General features: G+C 32.9%; 1 pseudogene; it reads right to left on the bottom strand.

Annotated features, from left to right (window-relative positions):
* Nucleotides 1–6191: 6191 nt before the first annotated feature.
* LOC141511424 (small ribosomal subunit protein eS10-like) lies at nt 6192–6682 on the bottom strand (annotated as a pseudogene).
* Nucleotides 6683–7320: the final 638 nt, after the last annotated feature.

Genomic DNA, 7320 nt, shown 5'->3' on the forward strand with positions numbered 1-7320 from the left:
GGCATAGGACTAGCTACACCCAAATTTCATATCATATTCACAGAATCAATGCCAACTTTAAGAAGTAATGTCCCATACCCCATTCCATTGCTCTCAATTTATTAAAAATTGTGCATGCTTTTACTAAGTATTGTAATATGATCCCAATGTATGTATATTTAATTATTATATAATTTTCATGGACCACTATGCTAATAATTCAAAATGATATACACCCTACACAAAAATGTGATTAAATGATGACATAAAGATGAAATAATATTTGATTTAACCTCAGTAGGACTAAATTTTCCTAAGTAGGGGAACAGGCTAATGCAAGGAAAATATATTTAAATGTATGCCCAAATTTAATGCATAAGCACATATCATATGTATTCATAACATATAAAACATTATATCATATACATATATAAATGATGCATACTTGCATGTATACATGCACATATGTGTGTTATGTATATGTGTATGTATTGCATGTATATACACACACATACCATGCTAGAATAAGACTAAGGCAGTCATTTCAGGCCTAAATTATAATACAGAGTTACTTCAACTTTCTATTTTTCTTAACCTATGGCCATATAGTTTCCTCTTCTCAATCTCTTGTTTCTAACAGGCATCTATAATGAAAACATTGTCCCTAGTGAGAATGTGAGCCAATGTAGCTTGAAATTAATTCATAGATTGTATAGTTACCAAGACCTTTAGAAAGCAATTCTCTTTTTTATTCATCAATTTCTCTTCTAAAGGGAAAGTTCACTCAACATTTTTTTACTATAGTAATCTCCACAGAAAACACACTATGTAACAGATTGCTGACATCTTGCAGTATAGATGCCATAAGACATCATGTTCACCCCTGGTTCACTCTGATAATGTAAGAATGTAAGTTGTTAATTGCTGTTCAAGAGATTGGAGTGTTTCTTGTCACATGCATTTCTTGTCCTGCTTCTAATCTTTTCTTCAGGAAAAAAAAAAGCACATCGTATAAATCATCCATCCATTGCAAGGGCTCTACAGTGAAATTTTTGATAAAATTATTCTTTTTTATTACACAAAGAAATGGGAAGTTTATTTTGACTTTCCATGTGGAAATTCTAAGTTTTGTGTCTATGGGCAAATTATGTGGTCAAGTCAAACTGTTGTGTCAAATCAACCACCATTTATTTATGCTAATTGTAGGATAAATGAGAATTAAAAAACAAAAGCAAAACATGCTATGTAGTTCCTCTCCCGTGAATAGGTTGCTTTTCTTTGTAGGGAGTTAAAGAATTGGTTAAAAAAAATAGATAACTATTTCCACAATACTCCACAGAGAATTCTAAAATACAATTGCCTGATAAAATGCTAATGGAACAGTTGCCACTAATTCTTTCCCTTTTATGCCATACATCTATCAACTTCACATTAAATTTCAGAAGTCCCATCTTCACAAGCCCAATTCAATATTAATTTCTTACCTTGGGTTTAATAGACCTGGCTAAAAACTAGCAGGATTATTTAAGTTAAGATATATGAACTTAAGTTTTTTTAATTAAATGTTTATTGATCAATATCAATATAATTTGTTCCCCCTTGTAATTCTACACTTGTATAGGTATATGCACATATATTATATTTTTATATTTTAATAATTATTATGTTTATTTAAAATATTTTAAAACATTATTTTGAGAAAAGGTTTAAAGCCTTCTTCAGATTTCAAAAGGAGACAATGATGCAAAAGTTTTTAATAACCCATGATCTAGTCTAGACTCTATCTCCCATCTCTTTTCACAGTTAAAAAAAAATAGATCAGATTGGGGTGGGGATCTCACCAAATAATAGAGGTACCATTTCTTTAAAATAAAAAAAAATGTAATGATCTTTTCCTTTTGTTACTTATTTAAGGCATTGGGGCTAAGTGACTTACTTAAGGTCATACGGCTAGGCAATTATTAAGTATTTGAGGTTAATTTTGAACTCAGATCCTCCTGTCTCCAGGGCTGGTGCTCTATCCACTGTGCCACCTCACTGCCTGAAATAAAAAAAAAATTAACTCATATCAATGATCTATATGTTTAGGCTAATTCCATGGAAAAGGGGATTGCCTAAATTTTGTTCTAGTTCCATAACCTTTAAAATTGAGAGTCTTACCTCTATGTACACAAGCAGGACACTGGCTCGATGTTTAAAATACTGAAATCACATAGGTATTTTGATTAAAGATTTTATTTGATTTATTTAACTCAAGTGTATCTAGCAAAAGCATGAATAATGAGAATTATTAGCTCATGAGTTATGAAACAGAATAATTGATTTTCAAAGCAACATTCCAAACTGGGAAGTAATAATTAGTCGAGTCATGGAAGAACCTGGGTTATAATTTCATTAACAATAATTGCCTATATAGTAATTCTTATAATAACAGCCATAAAAATGTTTAGAAAAATAGCCTAACAAAAGCTTAAAAGAAATAATAATGATAACAAAAGTCACTGGCAGTACTGGCCTTGGAGTAAGGAAGACCTAAGTTCAAATTAATTCATGATACATATTGATTTATGACCTAGAAAAAAATTTTAAACTCTAAACACCTTTATAGGTTGTAAACAAGACTATAGGTTGTAAAGGAATGCTGATCTCCATTGACAGAAGAAGCTCATCATGTGGAACACCCTTTTTAGAATTATTTCAATGAAATTATCATCACCATCACCATCACCATTGTTGTTATTAAGAACAACAATAATAATGATGTTTGAATATATAATAAAACTATATAGCATAAATAGGTGTAGAAAGTAACAAAAAGAAATCTTTAGAATATTAATGAAATAGGGCAACTAGATGGTATAGTGTATAGAGCTCTAGCCCTGGAATCAGAAGAAACTGAGTTTAACTCTAGTTGTATGACCTTGGGCAAATTGCTTAATCCCATTGCCTCACCCCTGAAAAAAAATTAAAAAAAAAGAATATTAATGAAACAGAGGACCTATGTTTCTGTTAAATATAGTGCTTCACAGAAAAGGAAGATGAAAATTGGTAGCTATTCTTAGAGAACATGATAAATATACTAAAACCCTACAGAAACAGACATTACTCCTTTAAGCAATAGTATATATAGTCTGACAACTAGAACAGGATATTGGGGTGTGTGGAAGTAACCCAAAGGGACTTGTCTTTAGATGGAGCCTATGAAATAGTTAAGATCCAATCCAATAGTAGGATTAAAAAAATAAACAAAAAAGCAAAAAAAATCCTTTTTGGGTGATATCCACATGAGCTCAGTTAAAATAATGTTGACAAAAAGTATCTAACAAATGGGGGAGTTACATAAAATTGTTTTGATTTTGAAAAATAAGGGTTTATGATGGCAATTCTAGACAAGGTCATTGTCAGGAGAAATTATACATCATTTACTCTTAAGAAACCTGGACTTAGTTATGGATGTCAATTATACAAGGAAATGATGGGGACTGTGTGTGAGACACATAGTTGTGATTTGATTAAAAAAAAAGTCTGGCATCTATAGAATGAATAATATAACTCCATTAAATACTTCCTCTCACAAAACCTGAATATAGTTACTGTTTCTTTTTAGAGAGTGGGAATGCAATCTTGAGGATTTGTCATTCTCAATAAATAAGACTTTAGTTTGTCAGTCAACAAACATTTATTAAACACTATGTTCCAATAGATATTGAAATGGAACTAATGTAAATTATTTCCAAAGTAGTTTTGAGAAAATGTGGAGAGACATTTTTGAGAAAACAGAGTTCAATTCTTATTCCATGGGGAAGTTACTATATGGAGAAAACAACTGGAAAGATTTTATTCTTGGTAAGATATGCCTGGGTATACCTAGTGAAGTGGTTAGTCCCCATTAACATATAGCTTATGTTCTTAATATCTTCTTCCAGCAAGAAAAAACAACACAACAGTTTCCAAATTGTTTGGGTATTCACATTATCCAAATAAACATCATGAACTACAATGAGCACAAATATTGCTTGTCTCAGAGAGACTGGCAGTCTTAAAAGACCATTAAAATATTTCTTTCTAACTCTAAGATCCTTTTGTGATCCATATGCTGTTGCCTCCTCATGTGTACAAAGTCAAAATGAAAAACTTTAATGGCACTAGAGCAAGATGCAATGGCTAGCATCAATTGCTTCTTTATCATGTGTGGGACCAGTGACATTTCAGAACAGTAGACCATCACACAGCTCCAGCTTCTTATTATCTCAACACTAAGTTGCCTTTGTCATCACTGTCTCACTTATTTGACTTGTTTCACTTTTCATAGATCCTGAACAAACCAAATGTTTTTACGCCATGATTCTTGCACCCACAAAACAGCAGAAAAATAACAATATACTTTTATTTGGTATCTAGAGAGTGCAGATTATTAGTGAGATAATGGGATAAAATGATAGAGTATTTTTATAGGAGTTAATTTGTCTTTACTTCTAAACTTACAAGGTCATATTTTGTAAGAGGTGTTTGGTTGCATCTTGAATTCAATGCATTTAGGGAGAACAAATTAGCATCCAAAGGAAAAATATTGTCCCAAGAAGAATATTGTGGATGATTTTAAGTTTTCTACAGTCAACTAGGAAGTCGTAACTACAAACAAAACAAAACAAAAAGAAACAGTTATTTACAGACTGTAAAACCGTTCTTCAAGAGAAAAAAAATGGATTAATTCTAAGATTTTCCCCCTTCCTCCTCCTTCTCCTTCCCTCCCTTCCTCTTTGCTCCCCTTCCCTTTCTTTCTTCTTTCCTTCTTTCCTTCCTTCCTTCCTTCTTTCCTTCTTTCTTTTCTTTCTTTCTTTCTTTCTTTCTTTCTTTCTTTCTTTCTTTCTTTCTTTCTTTCTTTCTTTCTTTCTTTCTTTCTTTCTTCTTCCTTTCTTCCTTCCCCTTTTCAATCTTTCTTTCAATTTCTCTTTCTCTTTCATTCTTCCTTCCTCCATTCTCTCTTAATGAAGGAAGAAATATCTTATCTAGTCTTTGAAGTCAAAGAAGAATTTCAATAGGCAGAAATAAATAGGGAGTTTGTTTCAAGCATGGATGATCTGTATAGAAGGCAGGAGAGTGCAGATTGAACAGGGAACAGATCATAGTCCCATTTAGATGCATCTTAGAGTTTGAAAGGGCATGTGAAAAAAAGCAGGAAAGGTAGGTCAGATTCATATTGTGGAAGGTTTTAGGTGTCATGCTAATGATGAAACAGAGACAGAGACAGAGACAGAGACAGAGACAGAGACAGAGACAGAGGCAGAGACAGAGTCAGAGACAGAGACAGAGACAGAGGAGAGAGAGGACTGAGGACAAAAATTTGAGATCAGTCTAAAGTTTTAATGCAAGAAAAGTAACTTTGAATCTCTTCCCCCCAATCTAATTTTCTATATCTCTCCACCCCTTTACTAATAAATTAAATATTTGAAAGAAAAGGTGGCCTTTGCTGGTTCCACTCTGCTACCACATACTTTAATAATCAGCCTCATGCAATCTACTTTTGTAAACCAATGTTTCCATAAATTATTTTCTCCCCAATATTATTATTGTTATTATTACTATTATTATTTTAAGTTTTTGCAAAGCAATGTGGTTAAGTGGCTTGCCCAAGGTCACACAGATAGGTAATTAAGTGTCTGAGGCCAGATTTGAACTGAGGTACTCCTGACTCTAGGGCCGGTGCTCTATCCACTGCACCACCTAGCTGTCCCACTCCCCAATGTTATTAATAGCCTTTTAATTACTAAATCAAATAGTATTTTCTCAGTTTCATCTTACTTGAATTTTCTAGCATTTTAGCATTTAAAATTTTCATTTTCCCCAACTCAATTACTCTCTCCTTTTTCTCCTTGTATTTGGCTATTGCTATTTCCATATTTTTGCTATGTCAAACTATATATGTCCCACTCTGTACCTTATGTCTATCAACCCTGTCTCAGGAGAAGCTGGACTTTTTTTTATCAGCATCCTCTGGAATACTATTTGGACATTGTATTGATTAGAGTTCTAAGTCTTTCAATACTCTTCTTTTTTTTGTTAACAAAGATGCTATTATCTAATTTTTCTCCTGGTTTTGCTCACTTCATTCTCTACTTGTTCATCCAGATTTCCCTGATTTCCTGAAACTATCTCTTACATTATTTCTACCCCCCCAATTTTATTCAACATGAAACATAACTTGATGATTTTTACTGAGGAGGTTGACTACCTCCATGACTAAATCCATCTCTAAATTGGAATTCTCTTGTTGATCCAGACCCAGCTTTGGCCTTCTTGTCAGAATGAGGGGGAGTAGCACTTCATCTGTATGGGTCTCAGTTTCACTTCAGGTTAGCTGGATAGGTTGTTCACTCTCCAGACTTTTAGGCTTGGTCTTTCTGTCTCAGGACATCTTCCAAGAAACATGACAGGCACAATCTCAGTAGTCAAGTGACACAGTCCCAGAGAAACTGAATGCATCATTATTGATGTTCCAGTAGAAATGACACCATGCAAACTGCTCCTTTACATAGCCATGAGATTTTAGAGATTTCATGACCTTTATGACATGGAGATTGGGCACATTCTTGTCTGTCAACTCAGGGCACTTTGGCAGGTGGATATTATTCTTAGTTAACATTACTTCCTCCTTCAAAAGGAGTTCATAGGTGATAATTCACTTCTTCATGGGCATCAACATCTTGGCTGCAGAGACAGGTGTTGTTCTCCACAGAGTCAAGGATAGAAAGGGTCTTTCATAATTTTTAAAGCACAATCATATTCCGTTACATTCATATACCATGATTTTTTTTCAGTCATTCCCCAGCTGATGAGCACCCCTTCGATTCCAGTTATTGGTTACAACAAAAAATGCATTTATGAATTCTTTTGTATATGCTTATTCTTTCATTCTTTATTTGGTCTACTTGAAGTATATTCCTTAGTAATAGAATTGCTATGTTAAAGGGTATGCATAGTTTATGTCATACTTGAAATATATATATATATATATATATATATATATATATACACACACACACACACACACACACACATATATATATATATATATATATATATATATATATATATATATATATTTACTATTGAGATAGTCACTGAAAGGTCTATAGATTTAGTTTGTTCTTCTCTTCTCATGTTATCCTGGATTAATTTATCAGAGTGGAAGCAAATTTCAAGGTAGCCCTCATGTAGTCAATAGAGACCTGAATTCAGGGTCAGGAATATTTGAGATGAAGTCCTATGTCTGACACATATTGACTAAGTTATATGATTGGAAAATTATACTCTGCAATGCCAGATCAAATATTAAAAACT

This window comes from Macrotis lagotis, chromosome 2, assembly GCF_037893015.1.
Source record: "Macrotis lagotis isolate mMagLag1 chromosome 2, bilby.v1.9.chrom.fasta, whole genome shotgun sequence".
Taxonomy (NCBI): domain Eukaryota; kingdom Metazoa; phylum Chordata; class Mammalia; order Peramelemorphia; family Peramelidae; genus Macrotis; species Macrotis lagotis.